We start from the raw sequence: 27,310 nt of genomic DNA, 5'->3' as shown, positions 1-27,310 counted from the left end.
AGAGAGGCACAGTGAGGGGAGGGGGGAGAGAGGCACAGTGAGGGGAGTGGGGGAGAGAGGCACAGTGAGGGGAGGGGGGAGCGAGGCACAGTGAGGGATGGGGACAGAGGCACAGTGAGGGGAGGAGGGGAGAGAGGCACAGTGAAGGGAGGGGGGGGAGAGAGGCACAGTGAGGGGAGGGAGGAGAGAGGCACAGTGAGGGGGGGAGAAGCACAGTGAGGGGACAGGGAGAGGCACAGTGAGGGGACAGGGAGAGGCACAGTGAGGGGAGGGGGTGAGAGGCACAGTGAGGGGAGGGGGGAGAGAGGCACAGTGAGGGGGGGGATAGAGGCACAGTGAGGAGAGGGGGGGAGAGAGGCGCAGCGAGGGGAGGGGGAGAGGCACAGTGAGGGGACTGGGGGGAAGGGGGTATAGAGGCAGTGAGGGGAGGGGGAGAGAGGCGCAGTGGGAGGAGGGGGAGAGAGGCGCAGTGGGGGGAGGGGAAGAGGTGCGCAGTGAGGGGAGGGGGAAAAAGAGGCACAGTGAGGGGAGGGGGAGAGAGGCACAGTGAGGGGAGTGGGGGAGAGAGGCACAGTGAGGGGAGGGGGGAGCGAGGCACAGTGAGGGGAGGGTGGGACAGAGGCACAGTGAGGGGAGGAGGGGAGAGAGGCACAGTGAGGGGACGGGGGGAGAGAGGCACAGTGAGGGGGGAGAGAGGCACAGTGAGGGGAGGGGCGGAGAGAGGCACAGTGAGGGAGGTTGGAGAGGCACAGTGAGGAGAAGGTAGAGAAGCACAGTGAGGGGAGGGGGGAGAGGCACAGTGAGGGGAGAGAGGCACAGTGAGGGGAGAGAGGCACAGTGAGGGGAGGGGGGAGAGGCACAGTGAGGGGAGGAGGGAGATGCACAGTGAGGGGAAGGGGAGAGAGGCACAGTGAGGGGAGGGGGGAGGAGGCACAGTGAGGGGGGAGGAGGCACAGTGAGGGGAGGGGGGAGAGAGGCACAGTGAGGGGGGGAGAGAGGCAAAGTGAGGGGAGCGGGGCACAGTGAGGGGAGGGGAGAGAGGCACAGTGAGGGGAGAGGGGAGAGAGGCACAGTGAGGGGAGGGGGGAGAGAGGCACAGTGAGGGGGGGGAGAGAGGCAGAGTGAGGGGGGAGAGAGGCAAAGTGAGGGGAGCGGGGCACAGTGAGGGGAGGGGAGAGAGGCACAGTGAGGGGAGTGGGGGAGAGGCACAGTGTGGGGAAGGAGGGGAGAGAGGCACAGTGAGGGGAGGGGGGAGAGGCACAGTGAGGGAAGGGGGAGAGAGGCACAGTGAGGGGAGGGGGGAGAGAGGCACAGTGAGGGGAGTGGGGGGAGAGAGGCACAGTGAGGGGAGGGGGGGAGCGAGGAACAGTGAGGGGACAGAGGCACAGTGAGGGGATGGGGACAGAGGCACAGTGAGGGGAGGAGGGGAGAGAGGCACAGTGAAGGGAGGGGGGGAGAGAGGCACAGTGAGAGGAGGGGCGGAGAGAGGCACAGTGAGGAGAAGGGAGAGAAGCACAGTGAGGGGAGGGGGGAGAGAGGCACAGTGAGGGGAGGGCCGGAGAGAGGCACAGTGAGGGGAGAGGGGAGAGAGGCACAGTGAGGAGAAGGGAGAGAAGCACAGTGAGGGGAGGGGGAGAGGCACAGTGAGGGGAGGGGAGAGAGACACAGTGAGGGGAGGGGGGAGATGCACAGTGAGGGGAGGGGGGAGAGGCACAGTGAGGGGAGGGGGAGAGGCACAGTGAGGGGAGGGGGGAGAGGCACAGTGAGGGGAAGGGGGGGAGAGGCACAGTGAGGGGAAGGGGAGAGAGGCACAGTGAGGGGAAGGGGAGAGAGTCACAGTGAGGGGAAGGGGAGAGAGGCACAGTGAGGGGTAGGGGAGGGGGAGAGGCACAGTGAGGGGTGAGAGGCACAGTGAGGGGGGGGGAGAGACACAGTGAGGGGGGGGGGGAGAGACACAGTGAGGGGGGGGGGGAGAGACACAGTGAGGGGAGGGGGGAGAGAGGCACAGTGAGGGGAGTGGGGGAGAGAGGCACAGTGAGGGGAGGGGAGAGAGGCACAGTGAGGGGAGGGGAGAGAGGCACAGTGAGGGGAGTGGGGGAGAGAGGCACAGTGAGGGGAGTGGGGGAGAGAGGCACAGTGAGGGGAGTGGGGGAGAGAGGCACAGTGAGGGGAGAGGGGAGAGAGGCACAGTGAGGGGAGGGGGGAGGAGGCACAGTGAGGGGGGGAGAGAGGCACAGTGAGGGGAGGGGGGAGAGAGGCAAAGTGAGGGGAGCGGGGCACAGTGAGGGGAGGGGAGAGAGGCACAGTGAGGGGAGTGGGGGAGAGAGGCACAGTGAGGGGAAGGAGGGGAGAGAGGCACAGTGAGGGGAGGGGGGAGAGAGGCACAGTGAGGGGAGTGGGGGAGAGAGGCACAGTGAGGGGAGTGGGGGAGAGAGGCACAGTGAGGGGAGGGGGGAGCGAGGCACAGTGAGGGGATGGGGACAGAGGCACAGTGAGGGGAGGAGGGGAGAGAGGCACAGTGAAGGGAGGGGGGAGAGAGGCACAGTGAGAGGAGGGGCGGAGAGAGGCACAGTGAGGAGAAGGGAGAGAAGCACAGTGAGGGGAGGGGGGAGAGGGGCACAGTGAGGGGAGGGCCGGAGAGAGGCACAGTGAGGGGAGAGAGGCACAGTGAGGAGAAGGGAGAGAAGCACAGTGAGGGGGGAGGGGGGGGGGGAGAGCACAGGGGAGGGGAGGGGAGGGGGAGAGGCACAGTGAGGGGAGGGGAGAGAGGCATAGTGAGGGGAGGGGGAGAGGCACAGTGAGGGGAGGGGGAGAGGCACAGTGAGGGGAAGGGAGAGGCACAGTGAGGGGAAGGGGAGAGAGGCACAGTGAGGGGAGGGGAGGGGGAGAGGCACAGTGAGGGGAGAGAGGCACAGTGAGGGGGGGGAGGCACAGTGAGGGAGGGGGGAGAGGCACAGTGAGGGGAGAGAGGCACAGTGAGGGGGGGAGAGACACAGTGAGGGGAGGGGGGAGAGAGGCACAGTGAGGGGAGTGGGGGAGAGAGGCACAGTGAGGGGAGTGGGGGAGAGAGGCACAGTGAGGGGAGTGGGGGACAGAAGCACAGTGAGGGGAGGGGAGAGAGGCACAGTGAGGGGAGTGGGGGAGAGAGGCACAGTGAGGGGAGTGGGGGAGAGAGGCACAGTGAGGGGAGTGGGGGAGAGAGGCACAGTGAGGGGAGAGGGGAGAGAGGCACAGTGAGGGGAGGGGGGAGGAGGCACAGTGAGGGGGGAGAGAGGCACAGTGAGGGGAGGGGGGAGAGAGGCACAGTGAGGGGGGGGAGAGAGGCAAAGTGAGGGGAGCGGGGCACAGTGAGGGGAGGGGAGAGAGGCACAGTGAGGGGAGAGGGGAGAGAGGCGCAGTGAGGGGAGGGGGGAGGAGGCACAGTGAGGGGGGGAGAGAGGCACAGTGAGGGGAGGGGGGAGAGAGGCACAGTGAGGGGGGGAGAGAGGCAAAGTGAGGGGAGCGGGGCACAGTGAGGGGAGGGGAGAGAGGCACAGTGAGGGGAGTGGGGGAGAGGCACAGTGTGGGGAAGGAGGGGAGAGAGGCACAGTGAGGGGAGTGGGAGAGGCACAGTGAGGGAAGGGGGGAGAGAGGCACAGTGAGGGGAGGGGGGAGAGAGGCACAGTTGAGGGGAGTGGGGGAGAGAGGCACAGTGAGGGGAGGGGGGGAGCGAGGCACAGTGAGGGGACGGGGGGACAGAGGCACAGTGAGGGGAGGAGAGGGAGAGAGGCACAGTGAGGGGAGGGGGGAGAGAGGCACAGTGAGGTGGGGAGAGAGGCACAGTGAGGGGAGGGGCGGAGAGAGGCACAGTGAGGAGAAGGGAGAAAAGCACAGTGAGGGGAGGGGGGAGAGGCACAGTGAGGGGAGAGGTACAGTGAGGGGAGGGGGGAGAGGCACAGTGAGGGGAGGGGGAGAGGCACAGTGAGGGGAAGGGGAGAGAGGCACAGTGAGGGGAGGGGGAGAGGCACAGTGAGGGGAGGGGGAGAGGCACAGTGAGGGGAGAGAGGCACAGTGAGGGGAGAGAGGCACAGTGAGGGGAGGGAGAGAGGCACAGTGAGGGGGAGAGAGGCACAGTGAGGGGAGGGAGAGAGGCACAGTGAGGGGAGGGGGAGAGGCACAGTGAGGGGAGAGAGGCACAGTGAGGGGAGGGAGAGAGGCACAGTGAGGGGAGGGGGAGAGTGAGGAAAGGGGGGAGAGGCACAGTGAGGGAATGGGGAGAGAGAGGCACAGTGAGGGGAGGGGGAGGAATGCACAATGAGGAGGGGGAGAGAGGCACAGTGAGGGGAGGGGAGGGGAAAGAGGCACAGTGAGTTGAGGGAGAGAAGCACGGGGAGGGGAGAGGCACAGGGAGAGGGGAGCGAGGCACAGTGAGGGGAGAGGGGAGAGAGGCACAGTGAGGGGGAGAGAGGCACAGTGAAAGGAGGGGAGAGTGAGGAAAGGGGGAGAGGCACAGTGAGGGGAGGGGGAGAGAGGCACAGTGAGGGGAGGGGGGAGGAGGCACAGTGAGGGGGGAGGAGGCACAGTGAGGCACAGTGAGGGGAGGGGGGAGAGAGGCAAAGTGAGGGGAGCGGGGCACAGTGAGGGGAGGGGAGAGAGGCACAGTGAGGGGAGAGGGGAGAGAGGCACAGTGAGGGGAGGGGGGAGGAGGCACAGTGAGGGGGGAGGAGGCACAGTGAGGGGGGGAGAGGCACAGTGAGGGGAGGGGGGAGAGAGGCACAGTGAGGGGGGGAGAGAGGCAGAGTGAGGGGGGGAGAGAGGCAAAGTGAGGGGAGCGGGGCACAGTGAGGGGAGGGGAGAGAGGCACAGTGAGGGGAGTGGGGGAGAGGCACAGTGTGGGGAAGGAGGGGAGAGAGGCACAGTGAGGGGAAGGGGGAGAGAGGCACAGTGAGGGGAGGGGGGGAGAGAGGCACAGTGAGGGGAGTGGGGGAGAGAGGCACAGTGAGGGGAGGGGGGAGCGAGGCACAGTGAGGGGACGGAGGGACAGAGGCACAGTGAGGGGATGGGGACAGAGGCACAGTGAGGGGAGGAGGGGAGAGAGGCACAGTGAGGGGAGGAGGGGAGAGAGGCACAGTGAAGGGAGGGGGGGAGAGAGGCACAGTGAGGGGAGGGGGGAGAGAGGCACAGTGAGGGGAGGGCCGGAGAGAGGCACAGTGAGGGGAGAGGGGAGAGAGGCACAGTGAGGAGAAGGGAGAGAAGCACAGTGAGGGGAGGGGGAGAGGCACAGTGAGGGGAGGGGAGAGAGACACAGTGAGGGGAGGGGGGAGAGGCACAGTGAGGGGAGGGGGGAGAGGCACAGTGAGGGGAGGGGGGAGAGGCACAGTGAGGGGAGGGGGGAGAGGCACAGTGAGGGGAAGGGGGGAGAGGCACAGTGAGGGGAAGGGGGGAGAGGCACAGTGAGGGGAAGGGGAGAGAGGCACAGTGAGGGGAAGGGGAGAGAGGCACAGTGAGGGGAAGGGGAGAGAGGCACAGTGAGGGGTAGGGGAGGGGGGAGAGGCACAGTGAGGGGTGAGAGGCACAGTGAGGGGGGGGGAGAGACACAGTGAGGGGAGGGGGGAGAGAGGCACAGTGAGGGGAGTGGGGGAGAGAGGCACAGTGAGGGGAGGGGAGAGAGGCACAGTGAGGGGAGTGGGGGAGAGAGGCACAGTGAGGGGAGGGGAGAGAGGCACAGTGAGGGGAGTGGGGGAGAGAGGCACAGTGAGGGGAGAGGGGAGAGAGGCACAGTGAGGGGAGGGGGGAGGAGGCACAGTGAGGGGGGGAGAGAGGCACAGTGAGGGGAGGGGGGAGAGAGGCAAAGTGAGGGGAGCGGGGCACAGTGAGGGGAGGGGAGAGAGGCACAGTGAGGGGGGGAGTGGGGGAGAGAGGCACAGTGAGGGGAAGGAGGGGAGAGAGGCACAGTGAGGGGAGGGGTGAGAGAGGCACAGTGAGGGGAGGGGGGAGAGAGGCACAGTGAGGGGAGTGGGGGGAGAGAGGCACAGTGAGGGGAGGGGGGAGCGAGGCACAGTATGAGGGGATGGGGACAGAGGCACAGTGAGGGGAGGAGGGGAGAGAGGCACAGTGAAGGGAGGGGGGGAGAGAGGCACAGTGAGGGGAGGGAGGAGAGAGGCACAGTGAGGGGGGGAGAAGCACAGTGAGGGGACAGGGAGAGGCACAGTGAGGGGACAGGGAGAGGCACAGTGAGGGGAGGGGGTGAGAGGCACAGTGAGGGGAGGGGGGAGAGAGGCACAGTGAGGGGGGGGATAGAGGCACAGTGAGGAGAGGGGGGAGAGAGGCGCAGCGAGGGGAGGGGGGAGAGGCACAGTGAGGGGACTGGGGGAAGGGGGTATAGAGGCAGTGAGGGGAGGGGGAGAGAGGCGCAGTGGGAGGAGGGGGAGAGAGGCGCAGTGGGGGGAGGGGAAGAGGTGCGCAGTGAGGGGAGGGGGAAAAAGAGGCACAGTGAGGGGAGGGGGAGAGAGGCACAGTGAGGGGAGTGGGGGAGAGAGGCACAGTGAGGGGAGGGGGGAGCGAGGCACAGTGAGGGGAGGGTGGGACAGAGGCACAGTGAGGGGAGGAGGGGAGAGAGGCACAGTGAGGGGACGGGGGGAGAGAGGCACAGTGAGGGGGGAGAGAGGCACAGTGAGGGGAGGGGCGGAGAGAGGCACAGTGAGGGAGGTTGGAGAGGCACAGTGAGGAGAAGGTAGAGAAGCACAGTGAGGGGAGGGGGGAGAGGCACAGTGAGGGGAGAGAGGCACAGTGAGGGGAGAGAGGCACAGTGAGGGGAGGGGGGAGAGGCACAGTGAGGGGAGGAGGGAGATGCACAGTGAGGGGAAGGGGAGAGAGGCACAGTGAGGGGAGGGGGGAGGAGGCACAGTGAGGGGGGAGGAGGCACAGTGAGGGGGGAGTGAGGCACAGTGAGGGGAGGGGGGAGAGAGGCACAGTGAGGGGGGGAGAGAGGCAAAGTGAGGGGAGCGGGGCACAGTGAGGGGAGGGGAGAGAGGCACAGTGAGGGGAGAGGGGAGAGAGGCACAGTGAGGGGAGGGGGGAGAGAGGCACAGTGAGGGGGGGGAGAGAGGCAGAGTGAGGGGGGGAGAGAGGCAAAGTGAGGGGAGCGGGGCACAGTGAGGGGAGGGGAGAGAGGCACAGTGAGGGGAGTGGGGGAGAGGCACAGTGTGGGGAAGGAGGGGAGAGAGGCACAGTGTGGGGGGGAGAGAGGCACAGTGAGGGGAGGGGGGAGAGAGGCACAGTGAGGGGAGGGGGGAGAGAGGCACAGTGAGGGGAGTGGGGGAGAGAGGCACAGTGAGGGGAGGGGGGAGCGAGGAACAGTGAGGGGACAGAGGCACAGTGAGGGGATGGGGACAGAGGCACAGTGAGGGGAGGAGGGGAGAGAGGCACAGTGAAGGGAGGGGGGGGAGAGAGGCACAGTGAGAGGAGGGGCGGAGAGAGGCACAGTGAGGTGAAGGGAGAGAAGCACAGTGAGGGGAGGGGGGAGAGAGGCACAGTGAGGGGAGGGCCGGAGAGAGGCACAGTGAGGGGAGAGGGGAGAGAGGCACAGTGAGGAGAAGGGAGAGAAGCACAGTGAGGGGAGGGGGAGAGGCACAGTGAGGGGAGGGGAGAGAGACACAGTGAGGGGAAGGGGGGAGATGCAACAGTGAGGGAGAGGGGGGAGAGGGCACAGTGAGGGAGGGGGGGAGAGGCACAGTGAGGGGAGGGGGGAGAGCACAGTGAGGGGAAGGGGGGAGAGGCACAGTGAGGGGAAGGGGAGAGAGGCACAGTGAGGGGAAGGGGAGAGAGGCACAGTGAGGGGAAGGGGAGAGAGGCACAGTGAGGGGTAGGGAGGGGGGAGAGGCACAGTGAGGGTGAGAGGCACAGTGAGGGGGGGGGAGAGACACAGTGAGGGGAGGGGGGAGAGAGGCACAGTGAGGGGAGTGGGGGAGAGAGGCACAGTGAGGGGAGGGGAGAGAGGCACAGTGAGGGGAGTGGGGGAGAGAGGCACAGTGAGGGAGTGGGGGAGAGAGGCACAGTGAGGGGGTGGGGGAGAGAGGCACAGTGAGGGGAGAGGGGAGAGAGGCACAGTGAGGGGAGGGGGGAGGAGGCACAGTGAGGGGGGAGGAGAGGCACAGTGAGGGGAGGGGGGAGAGAGGCAAAGTGAGGGAGCGGGGCACAGTGAGGGGAGGGGAGAGAGCACAGTGAGGGAGTGGGGGAGAGAGGCACAGTGAGGGGAAGGAGGGGAGAGAGGCACAGTGAGGGGAGGGGGGGAGAGAGGCACAGTGAGGGGAGTGGGGGAGAGAGGCACAGTGAGGGGAGTGGGGGAGAGAGGCACAGTGAGGGGAGGGGGGAGCGAGGCACAGTGAGGGGATGGGGACAGAGGCACAGTGAGGGGAGGAGGGGAGAGAGAGGCACAGTGAAGGGAGGGGGGGAGAGAGGCACAGTGAGAGGAGGGGCGGAGAGAGGCACAGTGAGGAGAAGGGAGAGAAGCACAGTGAGGGGAGGGGGGAGAGGGGCACAGTGAGGGGAGGGCCGGAGAGAGAGGCACAGTGAGGGGAGAGAGGGCACAGTGAGGAGAAGGGAGAGAAGCACAGTGAGGGGAGGGGGAGAGGCACAGTGAGGGGAGGGGGGAGAGGCACAGTGAGGGGGAGAGGGGAGAGAGGCATAGTGAGGGGAGGGGGGAGAGGCACAGTGAGGGGAGGGGGAGAGGCAACAGTGAGGGAGGGGGGAGAGGCACAGTGAGGGGAAGGGAGAGGCACAGTGAGGGGAAGGGGAGAGAGGCACAGTGAGGGGAGGGGAGGGGGAGAGGCACAGTGAGGGGAGAGAGCACAGTGAGGGGGGGGGAGGCACAGTGAGGGGAGGGGGGAGAGGCACAGTGAGGGGAGAGAGGCACAGTGAGGGGGGGGAGAGACACAGTGAGGGGAGGGGGGAGAGAGGCACAGTGAGGGGAGTGGGGGAGAGAGGCACAGTGAGGGGAGTGGGGGAGAGAGGCACAGTGAGGGGAGTGGGGGACAGAAGCACAGTGAGGGGAGGGGGAGAGAGGCACAGTGAGGGGAGTGGGGAGAGAGGCACAGTGAGGGGAGTGGGGGAGAGAGGCACAGTGAGGGGAGTGGGGGAGAGAGGCACAGTGAGGGGAGGGGGAGAGAGGCACAGTGAGGGGACGGGGGGAGGAGGCACAGTGAGGGGGGAGAGAGGCACAGTGAGGGGAGGGGGGAGAGAGGCACAGTGAGGGGGGGAGAGAGGCAAAGTGAGGGGAGCGGGGCACAGTGAGGGGAGGGGAGAGAGGCACAGTGAGGGGAGAGGGGAGAGAGGCGCAGTGAGGGGAGGGGGGAGGAGGCACAGTGAGGGGGGAGAGAGGCACAGTGAGGGGAGGGGGGAGAGAGGCACAGTGAGGGGGGGAGAGAGGCAAAGTGAGGGGACGGCGGGGCACAGTGAGGGGAGGGGAGAGAGGCACAGTGAGGGGAGTGGGGAGAGGCACAGTGTGGGGAAGGAGGGGAGAGAGGCACAGTGAGGGAGTGGGAGAGGCACAGTGAGGGAAAGGGGGGAGAGAGGCACAGTGAGGGGAGGGGGGAGAGAGGCACAGTGAGGGAGTGGGGAGAGAGGCACAGTGAGGGGAGGGGGGAGCGAGGCACAGTGAGGGACGGGGGACAGAGGCCTAGTGAGGGAGGAGGGGAGAGAGGCACAGTGAGGGGAGGGGGAGAGAGGCACAGTGAGGTGGGGAGAGAGGCACAGTGAGGGGAGGGGCGGAGAGAGGCACAGTGAGGAGAAGGGAGAAAAGCACAGTGAGGGGAGGGGGGAGAGGCACAGTGAGGGGAGGGGGGAGAGGCACAGTGAGGGGAGGGGGAGAGGCACAGTGAGGGGAAGGGGAGAGAGGCACAGTGAGGGGAGGGGGAGAGGCACAGTGAGGGGAGAGAGGCACAGTGAGGGAGAGAGGCACAGTGAGGGGAGGGAGAGAGGGCACAGTGAGGGGGAGAGAGGCACAGTGAGGGGAGGGAGAGAGGCACAGTGAGGGGAGGGGGAGAGGCACAGTGAGGGGAGAGAGGCACAGTGAGGGGAGGGAGAGAGGCACAGTGAGGGGAGGGGGCAGAGTGAGGAAAGGGGGGAGAGGCACAGTGAGGGAATGGGGAGAGAGAGGCACAGTGAGGGGAGGGGGAGGAATGCACAATGAGGAGGGGGAGAGAGGCACAGTGAGGGAGGGGAGGGGAAAGAGGCACAGTGAGTTGAGGGAGAGAAGCACGGGGAGGGGGAGAGGCACAGGGAGAGGGGAGCGAGGCACAGTGAGGGGAGAGGGGAGAGAGGCACAGTGAGGGGGAGAGAGGCACAGTGAAAGGAGGGGAGAGTGAGGAAAGGGGGAGAGGCACAGTGAGGGGAGGGGGAGAAGAGGCACAGTGAGGGATGGAGGAGAGAGAGAGGCTCAGTGAGGGAAGGGAGGAGAGAGGCTCAGTGAGGGAAGGGGAGGAGAGAGGCACAGTGAGGGGAGGGGGAGGGAAGGAAGGAGGCACATTGAGGGAAGGAGGAGAGAGGCACAGTGAGGGAAGGAGGAAAGGCACAGTGAGGGGAGGGGGGAGAGGCACAGTGAGGGGGGGAGAGGCACAGTGAGGGGAGGGGGGTGAGAGGCACAGTGAGGGGGAGGGGGTGAGGGGAGGGAGAAGAGAGGCACAGTGAGGGAAGGGAGGAGAGAGGCACAGTGAGGGGGGGATAGAGGCACAGTGAGGGGGGGATAGAGGCACAGTGAGGGGGGGATAGAGGCACAGTCAGGGGGGGATAGAGGCACAGTCAGGGGAAGGGGTGAGAGGCACAGTGAGGGGAGGGAGGAGAGAGGCACAGTGAGGGGAGGGGGAGAGAGGCGCAGCAAGGGGAGGGGGAGAGGCACAGTGAGGGGAGTGGGGGCAAGGGGTATAGAGGCAGTGAGGGTAGGGGGGAGAGGAGGCGCAGTGAGGGGAGGGGGGAAGAGCGTGCGCAGTGAGGGGAGGGGGAAAAAGAGGCACAGTGAGGGGAGGGGGAGAGGGATGGGAGAGGCACAGTTAGGGGACGGGGGGAGGCACAGTGAGGGGAGGGGGAGAGGCACAGTGAGGCGAGCGGGAGAGGCACAGTGAGGGGAGAGAGAGGCACAGTGATGGGGAGAGAGAGGCACAGTGATGGGAGAGAGAGGCACAGTGATGGGGAGAGAGAGGCACAGTGAGGGGGAGAGAGGCACAGTAAGGGAGAGAAGAAATGATTAAGGCTGTTCCTATAGTGCCGGTCGATGGCGACACGACGGGTGACGACGCCGTCGCCACCGGCAAAAGTTATGTTTCGCCGGGCGGCGGCAGTGCGGGATTCCGGCAATTTGATTTGTTCAAGTGACGTGACGTGACGGCCCTTGAAAAATCTAATTTTGCTGGCTACCAGTTTCCGCAACGGCGACGTCGCTTTGTCGCCGTAGCGGGCACTATAAGTGCACGTGGCGGCAATGCTTCTGTTTTCGCGGCCGACGTCGCCAGTACTATATGCGCGGCCTAAGAATGTAGATTAAATATTTGAAAAATTGTGCTTATGATGGGCTTTATTTTCCTGTTATTTTCCCTGTGCTAATTATTCTACTCCATACAAAATGTTCCTAATATTTCACTATACTGAGATAAATCCCTTAATTTCCCAGCGTTCTCGTGTGAGGTAACGGGGGAAGGGAGCAGCGCTGATTGAGACGACTCTAGGGAGCGATTCATGGTATGTTTATCAATTTAAACTTTTACATCCTCGTAACCTTTTATAAAACACAGAACAAATGCAAAGAAAGCTGGCAGAATGGGCCGGTGTGGGGATCAAACCCACGGCCGCGGCATTATTATCCCCACAACTGCGCTATCCAGCAAGCAACTGTATGTAGCAAGCGAGTCAGCGCAGGAGCTGCGGGAAAGTGTTTTACCTAGTAATAGAACGGCTGGCTAACCACAGCCATATATAAGTGCCACCGCGCGCACGCCGGAGCAAGCGCGCCCCACTATATTACGTGCCGTAGTGTATATTTACAGACAGAAAGGAACAAATAACGTTTCCGGGCGGCAGCCCTTCCGTCTCATCGCCCCTCAGTGTTACACAAATATAACAGACAGACATTTATGTAACACTGACATTCGCCCCCACCCACTTGGCGCCAAAACGCTATTAAGCAGACCCCGTTCCAGTTGTGTGGAGGTCTCAAATTAGCCGGTAAGACCACGCGTATCTGGTTGCCGGTGCTTCCGGGTTGTGACATCACGTGTCACGCAAGGTCTGCCCCTCATAACGAGCGTCGTTGCCACGGGACCACATGTGTATCATACTTGTTACCATGGCAACAAAGGACGCTAGCGCACATGTATATATATACAATGTAACAGACATTTAAAAGCCCATAATGAGAAATATAAGAACTGGAACCAAACTACTAGTGAAGAAGCTGGTTAAGGGATAAGAACTGAATAAACAATGTCGTGTGTGTGTGTGTGTGTGTGTGTGTGTGTGTGTGTGTGTGTGTGTGTGTGTGTGTGTGTGTGTGTGTGTGTGTGTGTGTGTGTGTGTGTGTGTGTGTGTGTGTGTTGTGTGTGTGTGTGTGTGTGTGTGTGTGTGTGTGTGTGTGTGTGTGTAGACCCGGCGTTGCACGTGAGCTAAATTTCCAGCTATGAGGGGGGGGGGGGGGAGAGGAGAGGGGGGGGACGGACAGTGGACAGGAGGGGGGAGCGGGAGAGGCACAGTGATGGGGAGAGAGAGGCTCAGTAAGGGAGAGAAAAAATGATTAAGGCTGTGCCTATAGTGCCGTCGATGGCGACACGACGGGTGACGACGCCGTCGCCACCGGCGAAAGATATGTTTCGCCGGGCGGTGGCAGTGCGGGATTCCGGCAATTTGATTTGTTCACGTGACAATGTCACTATAAGTGCACGCGCGGCAGCAATGCTTCTGTTTTCGGCCGACGTCGCCAGTACTATAAGCGCGGCCTAAGAATGTAGATTAAATATGTGAATAATTGTGCTTATGATGGACTTTATTTTCTTGTTATTTTCCCTGTGCTAATTATTCTGCTCCATACAAAATGTTCCTAATATTTCACTATACTGCTATAAATCCCTTAATTTCCCAGCGTTCTCATGTGGTAACGGGGGGAAGGGAGCAGCGCTGATTGAGACGACCCTAGGGAGCGATTCATGGTATGTTTATCAATTTAAACTTTTACATCCTCATAATCTTTTATAAAACACAGAACAAATGCAAAGAAAGCTGCAGAATGGCCGGTGTGGGGATCAAACCCACGGCCGCGGCATTATTATCCCCACAACTGCGCTATCCAGCAAGCAAGCAACTGTATGTAGCAAGCGAGTCAGCGCAGGAGCTGCGGGAAAGTATTTTACTCATCACTTAGGCTGCGGCCACGCTAGCGCTGAGCGTGCTGACCGCGCTGTGCTTGCCGAGTTTAGTTTTCACCCAGGCTTTAAAAAAAAGAAAATGGATAGAAGTGCGGCGCAACTGCGCATGTCCAATGAAAGGCTCCCGGATGACTAGTTCAACATAACTTTATTTGACACACACCAGGGCTACACCAGCATCTCCCCCTCAACGCGTTTCACCCTTACGCAGAGGGCTTCGTCTTGGAGTGGGGAGAAGTGGTGACAGCCTCTTAAATACCTAAAAGCCCGCGAAAGCGGCATTAAAACTTTAACCCCTTCAGTGCTATATGCCTGTTAGCTAATATCATGCTATTTAAAGTATTTAATGTCTGTGCAGCTCACTATAAACATATTATATGCACAGAGAGCATCTAAATTATATATTCAGACATACACAGTAGCAAAATGATAAGACTATTTGGCAGCACATTCCAGGTATATGAATAAACATAAAAAGCTGTTGCAAACACTGCAAGTGGAATATACTCAACACTAGATTCACAATAACCCAAGTTATATACCGATTAGTCAGTCATACATATAGGGGCTTCCTAATGCTTTATTTAGACATATTTGTGACTTATAGACCAGTGAATCAAGGGAAGGTAGGTGGGAAAGGGAGAGAAACAAGGGTAAAAGGGGGGGGGGGAGAGAAGGGGGGGAAAAGAGGAGGGGGGGAGGTATGGAAGGGGGGGGGGATGAGAAGTGTGAGGGAGGGAAAGAGAGAGGGGAGGGGGGAGGGGGGAAAGGCTAAGGGAGGGACAGTGCAGAGAATAAATCAGAAATACACAATAGACGTTCTGTTCTAAAGAAGACCATAATATGTACATATCTGCATTCCACGTATAACACTCTTATATATCTCTTAAAGAAAACATCGTAGATCCCAATCCACATTAAGTCCACTGGGTTGTAATGTGTTTAATGTGTGGATCCAGTGCGCCTCCCTTTGGTGTGGGAGCTTGATTCTATCCCCTCCCCGAGGGGGGAGGACTACATGTTCTATAGCGCAACAACTGAAATTGTCCACAGAACCCAATGGACAGTTGTTAAAGTGGATTGGGACCGGATGTGTCATGTCTGAATTCTTGATGAGCCTTAAGTGTTCTAGAATGCGAATTTTTAAGGCTCTACTGGTAAGCCCCACATACTGTTTTTTTACATCCGCATTGTAACAAGTATATGACATAATTGGTCTGACATGACATAAAGGTTTTTATCTGATATTTCCGTGTTTCAAGTTTATCAGTGAAATGTTTAACTTTCTTCATTTTGGGACAAATCTTACAGTGCCCACATTTAAATGATCCAATCAATTTTGGAAAGAAAGACAGTTTATTCTGGTTAGTATTAGTAGTTTTCAGCAAACTGGGTGACAGAAGATTCCCTAGCGTAGCTGCTCTACGGAACACTATTTTGGGTCCCACACATGCCATTTTATTTAGTAAAGGGTCTAGTGAAAGTGTGGCCCAATGTTTGCGTATGATGGTTTTAATTGAGTTTGCTTGTTCGCTATAGTTTGTAATAAAGAATGGCGCTTCTGTGTTCTCGGCCTGTGTATCTATCTGGGTACTGTTGGCTGCTATGTTGGTGAGGGTATTCCTATCCATATTCAGTGCATGCTGATATGCCTGATCAAGGTCTGCACCATCGTATCCCCTCGACAGGAACCTCCTCCTCATCTCTTTCGCCCTGTGGATAAAGGCCTCCAATGTGGAGCAGTTACGGCGTAATCGCAGGAACTGCCCCTTTGGAATGCCCTTAACCAGAGGGCGTGCGTGACAACTGTTATAATGAAGTAATGAGTTCCTGGCATTCTCCTTTCTATAGATGTCTGATTGAATATTATACTCCATATCCACATATAAATTTAAATCTAGAAAGTAAATGTGGTTTTTATTATATGTGTGAGTAAATTTCAAGTTGAGAGTATTGTCTGCCAGGTATTCAAAGAACCTCAAAAGGTCTTCCTCCCCACCACTCCAGATCAAAATCAGGTCGTCAATGTAGCGTTTGTAAAACACCACATGACGCCTGAAGGGATTGGAATCTCCAAACACGTGGGACATCTCCCACCAACCCATGAACAAGTTGGCGTAGGAGGGGGCAAAGGATGTCCCCATAGCTGTCCCACGTGTTTGGAGATAATACTGCTGGTCAAAGAAAAAATAATTGTGCGTAAGTGAAAATCTAATACTGTCAAGAATAAAAACTATGTGTGCTGGCGAAAGAGTGGAAAAAAAAGAGACTTTGAAGCGCGCTCAACTTGCCCGCAGCACTCCCCGCGTGAGCTTGCGAAATAGCCAGGACACCCGGCGCTCCTGCTTGGGGAGCTGGTGACGTCACTGCTCTGCTCATACACACACACAAACGCACACACACATACACACACACACATACACACACACACATACACACACACACAAGCACACACACACGCACACGCACACACACATATATATATATATATATATACAGTGTTCGACAATCCTATACATTTACACGCCCGGGGCGGGTGGATTTAACCCCTGGGCGAGTAAATATTGGCCCAAGCAGCACACGTGTTTATTTTTTTAAATTTCCCTGCTCGCGCTGAAATTTTCCCGCTCTAGCTGCCTGAAACAAAAAAAAAAAAAAAACTCCCCCTACCTGACTGCTGATTGGCGCGCGCTCCCAGGCTTTGTGGGCGCGCGGCCAGGCTCTATATGAGCCGGCCCCCAACGTATGGCCATTTTTTCTGGCCGGAGATCTGTTGGAGAGTACGAGCGTAAGTACTCTCCAATCCTCCATCCCCTCTGCTCCTTCCCTGCCTCCTGCAGTTCCCCCTTTCTCCCCCCAACCCCCGATACCCCGCGCGTGGCTGGATATGGTAGCGTGGGTGTTCCCCCTTCTCTCCCCGGCCCCCGCTTACCCCAGCTTCCCGCGCGGGGCAGAGGTGTCCCCCCCCCTTCTCCCCCCCCCCCCCCCCCCGGCCTCCCCCGATCCCTGGGTGATGGTAGTGGGTGTTCCCCGGCTTCCCGCGATACCCGCGCGGGGCTGGTGATGGTAGTGGGGATGTTCCCCGCGATACCCTTGGGGGGCGGGTGATGTTAGTGGGGGGCTTCCCCACTTACCCCGGCTTCCCGCGATACCCTTGGGGGGCGGGTGATGGTAGTGGGGGTGTTCCCCGCTTACCCCGGCTTCCCGCGCCGCTTCGCCTGATCCCCGCGCGGGGCTGGAGATGGTAGCGGGGGTTTTCCCCCCTTACCTACTTTGTCTCCGCTTCTCCACTGTCCCGTGGCTGTCCGCGCAGGGCGGGAGATGGTCGCGGGGGGGGGGGGAGCGAGCGGGTCAGTGGTGGTGCTCGGTCGTGCGGCCTTTCCTCTTCTACCCCCTGTCGTGTGTGTGTGTGTGTGTGTGTGTGTGTGTGTGTGTGTGTGTGTGTGTGTGTGCATGTGCATGCATGGGAGAGTGTGTGTATGTGTGTGCATGCATGCATGGGAGAGTGTGTGTGTGTGTGTCACCCCAGTCAGTCACCCCGTCACGGAGGTTATTTGGACTGGGGCGCTCCCTAAATTTTGTGGCTTAAAAAGTTGTTGTAACGCCTTACTCTGTTAAAAAATGATAAAATATAAAATATGATTTTGGTGTTTGTGGTGCAAAAGGGTGTGTAGAAAAACATATACTGGCCCTTTTAGTTGATTTTGTGGTTGCTGCTTGACCTTGGAGAAGGGAATCCCGTGTCCTTCTCAGCGTGGCAGTAGTGGTGTGAAGATGGTCAGCGCGAACCTCGTGGACCTCACGGATATAGTGAATCCGGATGCAGTATTAAGACAAGAATAAAAGAATAAAACACGATATTAGTGTATCATGTCCACATTGGGGGATTGGGGGGAAAAAAAGGGGAGGGGGGGAGTGGGAAGGGGGAGTAGGGGGGTGGGGTAGGAGTGGACGGTGGTGGGATGGATGGTGGGTTCCCACTAACTAATCACAGAATACATAGAATATATGGATCCAGTGACTCACACGGGCTTGTGTGGTGTCTCTCCCTCAACGCTGACTGGTGTGGGTAAATACAGACTCATATACTGGAGTCTCAGATATACATTAAACTCACACGGCCTGATGTGAGTCCTTGCCCTCAGAGGGTAATGTCCTGTATGGATGGTGTCCTGTTGTTTCAGCAGAGTTGTCCCCCGATGGGTGTGGTGTGTGAGTGTCTCCTCTCCCCGTATCCCAAATGACCAAAAAGCAATGTGCAAACCAAAAGTCAAAATTAATTAAAAGGTCTTTAATGGGTTAACAGTGAAGACATGTGCATACACTATGCATACATGTTGTGGTGCTTAAAAGGTATAAAACAATATATGACACGATAACACAATGAACTAAACAGTATGTGATGTACTGAAGCAAACACAAAAAAGGACTCTCACACTAAACGAATATACAAAATCACTTGCCCAGCATCATCCGCTCAGAGCACTCCTGCACGATCTCCTCCTCCGTTTTTTGCTCCAACTGGCGCGTCCGGCAGCGGAACCGGAAAGGGGGATCTGAACCGGATGTCCTGCAGTGTGCTGGGTCCCTCTGTCAATGAGCTCCGGCAGGGAACTACGCGTTTCGCAATAAGCTTCGTCAGGTTCCTGCCGGATGCTCATTGTGTGCTGCATTTATAGGTGCCCCCATTAGTTTAATTGGAGAAACACCTGGATTAAGGGCATGGTTTAAATTTAGACGGTTATATCTCTTTATAGGAGCTACCTTTGGTAGCCCCTAATGTCAGGGATAGTGAGATGTGCCTGTAAATATAAATAATGGGTTAGATAAGCATATATTAAAATTAGATAAGCATATATTAAAATAAATCAATACATTATAAAAACTACATTTTAAAAAATACTTAGAGATGATCATTGTATTTGTCCTTAGAAGCATTTTAAGTTTAATAAAAAACGGTGGAAATTGGAATTTGATTGGGGTATTTGTGTGATTTGGAATCTTTTAGTTCCTCCGTGTGCAGTATTTTTAAAACCATTCTCTGTTGGTTAAAATCTTTACATATGTAATACAATAGTGCCACCATGTGGCTGGATGTGAAAATTACCTCAACACTGTCATAACCTAATGGTAAAAGTTAAGCAATCTTGGTAGTGTGGCACACATCCCTTTAAAGTAACTTAAAAATGTGCCAGAGTGTATTACAGCAAAAAATATATTTATGTGACAAAAGTTATAACGAATTACATATTTGACGGAAAAAATATAATATTATTATTATCAAGATGGTTAAAAAACCTTACTGTTTATAGCCACTACATCTGACATAAGGGTAGAACAACCTAGGCACCCAAAATCTTGGTTTCCTCATTCAGCTATCTAAAATGTACCACTCAATATCTCCGTGTTAGTTAAAAGATATTTCATTTGTAATACAATGCTGCCACCAAGTGGCCGCATATCGAAATTGCTACTTCAAAACCCTAATATTATCTCTACCACACTGTGGATAGTGCGGTATTCAGTTAAGTGTAGAGTCATTGTTTAAAATATATTGCAAAAGTATATTCCAGCGGATGACGAGAGTATATCAAATATGCATGAGCATGGGTTTACACAGACATTTGATATTAGAAAAATACTTGTATAGGTGATTTCGACGCGGAGCTCTCATGTGGTGAAAATGTTCAAAACGTATAGTCCAGATTCTTCATAACTCCTTTCTAACTTCAATTCATGTTGCAGAGGTTGTCGCGATGGTATGCATCATTTCTGGTCCTCAAGGGTTGGTTCGAGGTAGATTCATATTTGGGACGTGCGCCCTATTGGAGATTGGAGAGGAAGTGGATCAGTGTGTGTTAAAACAAAGAGGTAGATGTAAATGAAATTTAATAAAATAAAATAGTAGATGTTATAGAATAGTAGATGTTTATAAAATATTAAAAAATAAAAGTTGTTTAAAAATTGTTTAAAAATGGGGGATTTGGAGCAGATTGATGGGTGTTCAGAGAAAGGCTGCAATGTCTATCTCTACATTGAGGCCTGTGGGTACCAGGCTTTTCAATTTGTAGATCCAAAACGTTTCTTTTCTTGATAGAGATGTCAGTCTGTCGCCTCCCCTCCAATGTGGGGGGACTACTTCAATGCCCCTAAATTCAAGGCCCGACGGATCTCCTTGGTGATGTAGTGCGAAATGCTTAGAGACACTATGTGTCATTAGTTTCCGTCTGATATTCCCTAGGTGTTCCAAAATACGCACCCGCAGGGGTCGACTGGTGCGCCCTACATATTAGAGTCCACAGGGGCAGTTTAAAAGGTAGACTACGAATTCTGATTTGCAATTAATGAAGCTGCCGGTTTTGAACTGTTCTCCTGTTGTATTAGAGCTGAACTGAATTGTTTCCTTACTTCCCTGTTTGCATGCTTTGCATGTATTACATCTATGGAAACCTTTGGCTGTTTGTAGCCAGTTTGAGTCCTGGCCTGTTGTTCTATTCTCCATTCTAAAGAGGCTTGGTGCTAACTTTCTTTTGATGTTATCTGCCCTTTTATAGATGACTTTCGGTTTTTCTGGGAGGTACTCTTTCAGGGTGGGGTCTCCCTGTAGGAGATGCCAGTGTTTATTCAGGATCTGTTGTATGCTTCCTGCATCCTGACTAAACTGTGTTAAGAAAGCGATGCTGAACTCTTCTTTGGGCTTAGGTGGATTAGTTTTAAGGATTTCACTACGTTCGAGCTCCCCTACTTTTCTCTTATTGCTATATCCATCTTATCGTTATCATAGTTTTTAGCAATGAAACGCTTCTTAAGAATATTGGATTGTTCCCTATAAATATGGTCATCGCTACAGTTTCTCCTAATTCGACGAAACTGTCCTGGGGGTATGTTCTTTAACCATTTTTTGTGGTGGCAGCTAGTGTTAAGTAGGTAGTTGTTACAGTCCACTTTTTTGAAGAAAGTTTTAGTCTTTAGTTTGGTGTCTTCTATGTAAATAGTAAGGTCTAAGAAGTCTACCGTGTTATTTCCTATGCAAGTTGTAAAAGCCAAGTTCCTCTCATTAGTATTAATATAGTTTAAGAAATGGTTCAAGTTTTCACTACTACCTTTCCAGATGAAAAACACATCATCGATGTATCTTCGCCATAGCACGAGATCCGCACCAAATTCATGCTCTGACCAGATGGTATCAGTCTCCCAATTGTCCATGAACAGATTGGCATAACTTGGTGCGAATTTCGTACTCATCGCTGTGCCACATTTTTGTAGGAAATATGTTCCATCAAATTTAAAAAGGTTATGCTTCAGAATAAAATTGATACTTTCTAAAATGAAGCGTCTTTGTTCTATTTTAACAGTTGGGTCTTTTGTTAATGTCCTATTGATGGCTTCAATTCCATCGTCGTGTTTTATGGATGTGTATAATGAAGTTACATCACAAGTGCAGATTTTGTAGTCATCTTGCCAAATTACCTGTTCTAATACATTAAGAATTTGCGTGGTATCTCTTAGATAGGACCGCATCTCCGCAACATATGGTTGTAGAAAACCATCTATATATTCCGATAGTCGCGACGTGAGTGAGCCTATCCCAGAGATGATGGGTCTCCCTGGTGGTGCTTTAATATCCTTATGTATTTTGGGTAAAAAATAAAATATCGGCATAACTGGGAATTTTATATTTAAATAGTCGTATTCTTTTTCATTTAGGACTCCTGTTGTACTGCCTTTGTCTAGTAGGGTGAGGAATTCTATACAGAATTCTTTATGCGGATTCGTCTTAAGACGTGCATAGGTGATGTCGTCAGATAATATCCTCTCTGCTTCTCCCTTATAATATTCAGTGTCCATAATGACAACCCCCCCCCCCCTTTGTCTGCTTGTTTGAATATGATATCCTTATCTTTCTCTAAGTTTTGCAAAGCGATTTTCTCTTTTAGTGTTAAATTGTTCTTCGTTATCTTTGTCGTACCTGAGGTCAGTTTGTCAAAGTCTTCCTGGATTTTTTGGTGGAACACTTCTAGATTATGGCCTTTTGCCCAGCTAGGATAGAATTTGGACTTGTTTTTAAGATTTGAATGTTTAAAATCACTCTCTATGTTTATGTTCGTATCATTACTTACTATCTCCCTAGTTTGTGCGTCTTTGGAAAGAATTTTTTTTTTAAGCGTAAGCTGTCTGATGTATTTGTGTGCGTCTATATACAGATTAAAACTATTCGCCTTAGCAACTGGCGCGAAATTCAGCCCCTTTTTTATAAGCTTACATTCATCTATGTTGAGTTCTTTTTTACTTAGATTAAATATACAGTATTGTTTACATCGCTGCTCTTTTCCTGTGTCCTTCTTCCTCCCCGCTTTCCTCGTGTGGTCTTTTTCTGAGTTTTGTGTTTGGTGTTTCTATTTCTTTCTGTTCTTCTACCACTAGAGTGCGATTCTGGGTGGCTATTGGTGGTGGTTTTGCTACTTGGGCCTGTTCTAAAAAATGACCTGTATGTGGTCTGGGTGATCGTTGTTCTCTCACGTGACCTTGCTCCTTATCATGTCTTTCTCTGTATGTTTGCCTCTGTTCCCTGTAAGGTGATTTGCGTTCCCGTCTTGGGCTTTGGTCCCTATATTGTTTGTGGGGTGACCGGTAGTGTCTCCTTTGGCTTTCTTCTCTCTCATAGCGTCTCTCTCTGTATTCCCGATTTGACCCATAGTGTTTGTAAGGTGATCTGTGGTCCCTATCTCTGCTCCTTTCTTTCTCATACCTGCTATCACGTTCAAGTGGTGATCTAGTTCTGTAGTTATATGTTGTTGGCTTAGCAGTGTGATACCTTTCGTGATACTCTTTTGCTTTAGAATAGTATTTATTGTCCTGCCAATGTTCTTCTCTGTCTCTATCATTTTTCTTTGCCTCGTCCCTTTTGTGGCTTCCTGTGTCTTCAATAGTGTGCGTTTTAGTTTCTTTATTCTCTCTAGGGGTTTCTAGGGCACCCGCCTCCTGCCTTCTTGGTGGAATTTGTCTAGCCTCTTTATTAAATGATACATTCTTATTGTTTTCATATTTGGGATAGTTCTTATGCCTCTCTGGATTCGTTGGATAGCTTAATGTGTTGGATCTTGAATTCTGGTTTTTATTACTATCTTCTCTACTCCTATATTCGAACATTTTCCTATCCCTTGGGGTGCTAGGTGGGACTAGTGAGATCCGTTGCCATTTGGGGTTTGACCCCACTACATAATCTTCCTCGTCTCGTCTGAATTTTTTGTTCTTTGACTCTATCAGGTTTTTTTCTATGGCGTCTATTTCATCCGCTAGTTTTCTGTCCCTACTTATGAAGGTGGGATTATCTATAGAGGTTTCTAATCTTTTCTGAATTAGTGTGACTTCTCGGTCAATTTCTATTAGTGTCTTTGTATGGTGTTTAATGATAAGTTTCATTAAAGTGAATGAACAGGCATCCATAGCTTCCTCCCATTGTACATTGTATTCTACATCTGCTAATTCAAAGGATGATTTTTTATCAAACCGTAAACCCCTAGGAATACTTTTGTTGTCAATGTATTTTTCTAGGTAGACTTTGTCCCAGACCTTTTTGGTCTCCTTCTTAAGTAAATTCTCTAGTTTATCGAATTCATTATTTATTGTTTCTAAGTCTCCCATTTCCGCTGACTCAATTTCTCTCATTTTGTTCTCTATGTTGTTACTTCTAAAAATTCTTTTTGTGAAAACACTCTCCTTGATTTCGACCATATCTTCTATCTCTATGGTTGCTACTTCCATGTTGAGATTTCTAATGTGGGGTGCTGCCACCAGGATGGGATTAGAGAAGTCTGGAGGTTATTTGGACTGGGGCGCTCCCTAAATTTTGTGGCTTAAAAAGTTGTTGTAACGCCTTACTCTGTTAAAAAATGATAAAATATAAAATATGATTTTGGTGTTTGTGGTGCAAAAGGGGTGTGTAGAAAAACATATACTGGCCCTTTTAGTTGATTTTGTGGTTGCTGCTTGACCTTGGAGAAGGGAATCCCGTGTCCTTCTCAGCGTGGCAGTAGTGGTGTGAAGATGGTCAGCGCGAACCTCGTGGACTTCACGGATATAGTGGATCCGGATGCAGTATTAAGACAAGAATAAAAGAATAAAACACGATATTAGTGTATCATGTCCACATTGGGGGATTGGGGGGAAAAAAAGGGGAGGGGGGGAGTGGGAAGGGGGAGTAGAGGGGTGGGGTAGGAGTGGACGGTTGTGGGATGGATGGTGGGTTCCCACTAACTAATCACAGAATGCATAGAATATATGGATCCAGTGACTCACACGGGCTTGTGTGGTTTCTCTCCCTCAACGCTGACTGGTGTGGGTAAATACAGACTCATATACTGGAGTCTCAGATATACATTAAACTCACACGGCCTGATGTGAGTCCTTGCCCTCAGAGGGTAATGTCCTGTATGGATGGTGTCCTGTTGTTTCAGCAGAGTTGTCCCCCGATGGGTGTGGTGTGTGAGTGTCTCCTCTCCCCGTATCCCAAATGACCAAAAAGAAATGTGCAAACCAAAAGTCAAAATGAATTAAAAGGTCTTTAATGGGTTAACCGTGAAGACATGTGCATACACTATGCATACATGTTGTGGTGCTTAAAAGGTATAAAACAATATATGACACGATAACACAATGTGATGTACTGAAGCAAACACAAAAAAGGACTCTCACACTAAACGAATATACGGGAATATAAGGGAATATCAGACGGAAACTAATGACACATAGTGTCTCTAAGCATTTCGCACTACATCACCAAGGAGATCCGTCGGGCCTTGAATTTAGGGGCATTGAAGTAGTCCCCCCACATTGGAGGGGAGGCGACAGACTGACATCTCTATCAAGAAAAGAAACGTTTTGGATCTACAAATTGAAAAGCCTGGTACCCACAGGCCTCAATGTAGAGATAGACATTGCAGCCTTTCTCTGAACACCCATCAATCTGCTCCAAATCCCCCATTTGTAAACAATTTTTAAACAACTTTTATTTTTTAATATTTTATAAACATCTACTATTCTATAACATCTACTATTTTATTTTATTAAATTTCATTTACATCTACCTCTTTGTTTTAACACACACTGATCCACTTCCTCTCCAATCTCCAATAGGGCGCACGTCCCAAATATGAATCTACCTCGAACCAACCCTTGAGGACCAGAAATGATGCATACCATCGCGACAACCTCTGCAACATGAATTGAAGTTAGAAAGGAGTTATGAAGAATCTGGACTATACGTTTTGAACATTTTGAACTTTTTCACCACATGAGAGCTCCGCGTCGAAATCACCTATACAAGTATTTTTCTAATATCAAATGTCTGTGTAAACCCATGCTCATGCATATTTGATATACTCTCGTCATCCACTGGAATATACTTTTGCAATATATTTTAAACAAGAACTCTACACTTAACTGAATACCGCACTATCCACAGTGTGGTAGAGATAATATTAGGGTTTTGAAGTAGCAATTTCGATATGCGGCCACTTGGTGGCAGCATTTGAAATATCTTTTAACTAACACGGAGATATTGAGTGGTACATTTTAGATAGCTGAATGAGGAAACCAAGATTTTGGGTGCCTAGGTTGTTCTACCCTTATGTCAGATGTAGTGGCTATAAACAGTAAGGTTTTTTAACCATCTTGATAATAATAATATTATATTTTTTCCGTCAAATATGTAATTCGTTATAACTTTTGTCACATAAATATATTTTTTGCTGTAATACACTCTGGCACATTTTTAAGTTACTTTAAAGGGATGTGTGCCACACTACCAAGATTGCTTAACTTTTACCATTAGGTTATGACAGTGTTGAGGTAATTTTCACATCCAGCCACATGGTGGCACTATTGTATTACATATGTAAAGATTTTAACCAACAGAGAATGGTTTTAAAAATACTGCACACGGAGGAACTAAAAGATTCCAAATCACACAAATACCCCAATCAAATTCCAATTTCCACCGTTTTTTATTAAACTTAAAATGCTTCTAAGGACAAATACAATGATCATCTCTAAGTATTTTTTAAAATGTAGTTTTTATAATGTATTGATTTATTTTAATATATGCTTATCTAATTTTAATATATGCTTATCTAACCCATTATTTATATTTACAGGCACATCTCACTATCCCTGACATTAGGGGCTTCCAAAGGTAGCTCCTATAAAGAGATATAACTGTCTAAATTTAAACCATGCCCTTAATCCAGGTGTTTCTCCAATTAAACTAATGGGGGCACCTATAAATGCAGCACACAATGAGCATCCGGCAGGAACCTGACGAAGCTTATTGCGAAACGCGTAGTTCCCTGCCGGAGCTCATTGACAGAGGGACCCAGCACACTGCAGGACATCCGGTTTAGATCCCCCTTTCCGGTTCCGCTGCCGGACGCGCCAGTTGGAGCAAAAAACGGAGGAGGAGATCGTGCAGGAGTGCTCTGAGCGGATGATGCTGGGCAAGTGATTTTGTATATTCGTTTAGTGTGAGAGTCCTTTTTTGTGTTTGCTTCAGTACATCACATACTGTTTAGTTCGTTGTGTTATCGTGTCATATTGTTTTATACCTTTTAAGCACCACAACATGTATGCATAGTGTATGCACATGTCTTCACTGTTAACCCATTAAAGACCTTTTAATTCATTTTGACTTTTGGTTTGCACATTTCTTTTTGGTCATTTGGGATACGGGGAGAGGAGACACTCACACACCACACCCATCGGGGGACAACTCTGCTGAAACAACAGGACACCATCCATACAGGACATTACCCTCTGAGGGCAAGGACTCACATCAGGCCGTGTGAGTTTAATGTATATCTGAGACTCCAGTATATGAGTCTGTATTTACCCACACCAGTCAGCGTTGAGGGAGAGACACCACACAAGCCCGTGTGAGTCACTGGATCCATATATTCTATGCATTCTGTGATTAGTTAGTGGGAACCCACCATCCATCCCACAACCGTCCACTCCTACCCCACCCCTCTACTCCCCCTTCCCACTCCCCCCCTCCCCTTTTTTTCCCCCCAATCCCCCAATGTGGACATGATACACTAATATCGTGTTTTATTCTTTTATTCTTGTCTTAATACTGCATCCGGATCCACTATATCCGTGAAGTCCACGAGGTTCGCGCTGACCATCTTCACACCACTACTGCCACGCTGAGAAGGACACGGGATTCCCTTCTCCAAGGTCAAGCAGCAACCACAAAATCAACTAAAAGGGCCAGTATATGTTTTTCTACACACCCTTTTGCACACAAACACCAAAATCATATTTTATATTTTATCATTTTTTAACAGAGTAAGGCGTTACAACAACTTTTTAAGCCACAAAATTTAGGGAGCGCCCCAGTCCAAAATAACCTCCAGACTTCTCTAATCCCATCCTGGTGGCAGCACCCCACATTAGAAATCTCAACATGTAGTAGCAACCATAGAGATAGAAGATATGGTCGAAATCAAGGAGAGTGTTTCACAAAAAGAATTTTTAGAAGTAACAACATAGAGAACAAAATGAGAGAAATTGAGTCAGCGGAAATGGGAGACTTAGAAACAATAAATAATGAATTCGATAACTAGAGAATTTACTTAAGAAGGAGACCAAAAAGGTCTGGGACAAAGTCTACCTAGAAAAATACATTGACATCAAACGTATTCCTAGGGGTTTACGGTTTGATAAAAAATCATCCTTTGAATTAGCAGATGTAGAATACAATGTACAATGGGAGGGAAGCTATGGATGCCTGTTCATTCACTTTAATGAAACTTATCATTAACACCATACAAAGACACTAATAGAAATGACCGAGAAGTCACACTAATTCAGAAAAGATTAGAAACCTCTATAGATAATCCACCTTCATAAGTAGGGACAGAAAACTA

The 27,310-nt window shown here is 52.7% G+C and overlaps 1 long non-coding RNA gene across 1 annotated transcript; it reads left to right on the top strand.

The window, feature by feature from the left end:
- The first annotated feature begins 13,119 nt into the window (after positions 1 to 13,119).
- Positions 13,120 to 26,064, top strand: LOC142486208 (uncharacterized). Its single transcript, XR_012798867.1, has 2 exons — positions 13,120 to 13,169; positions 24,522 to 26,064. It is a non-coding gene; the product is annotated as an uncharacterized LOC142486208 (long non-coding RNA).
- The last annotated feature ends 1,246 nt before the right edge of the window (positions 26,065 to 27,310 follow it).

This window comes from Ascaphus truei, unplaced genomic scaffold, assembly GCF_040206685.1.
Source record: "Ascaphus truei isolate aAscTru1 unplaced genomic scaffold, aAscTru1.hap1 HAP1_SCAFFOLD_781, whole genome shotgun sequence".
In the NCBI taxonomy this organism is placed as follows: domain Eukaryota; kingdom Metazoa; phylum Chordata; class Amphibia; order Anura; family Ascaphidae; genus Ascaphus; species Ascaphus truei.
This window is presented reverse-complemented; position numbering and strand designations above follow the sequence as displayed.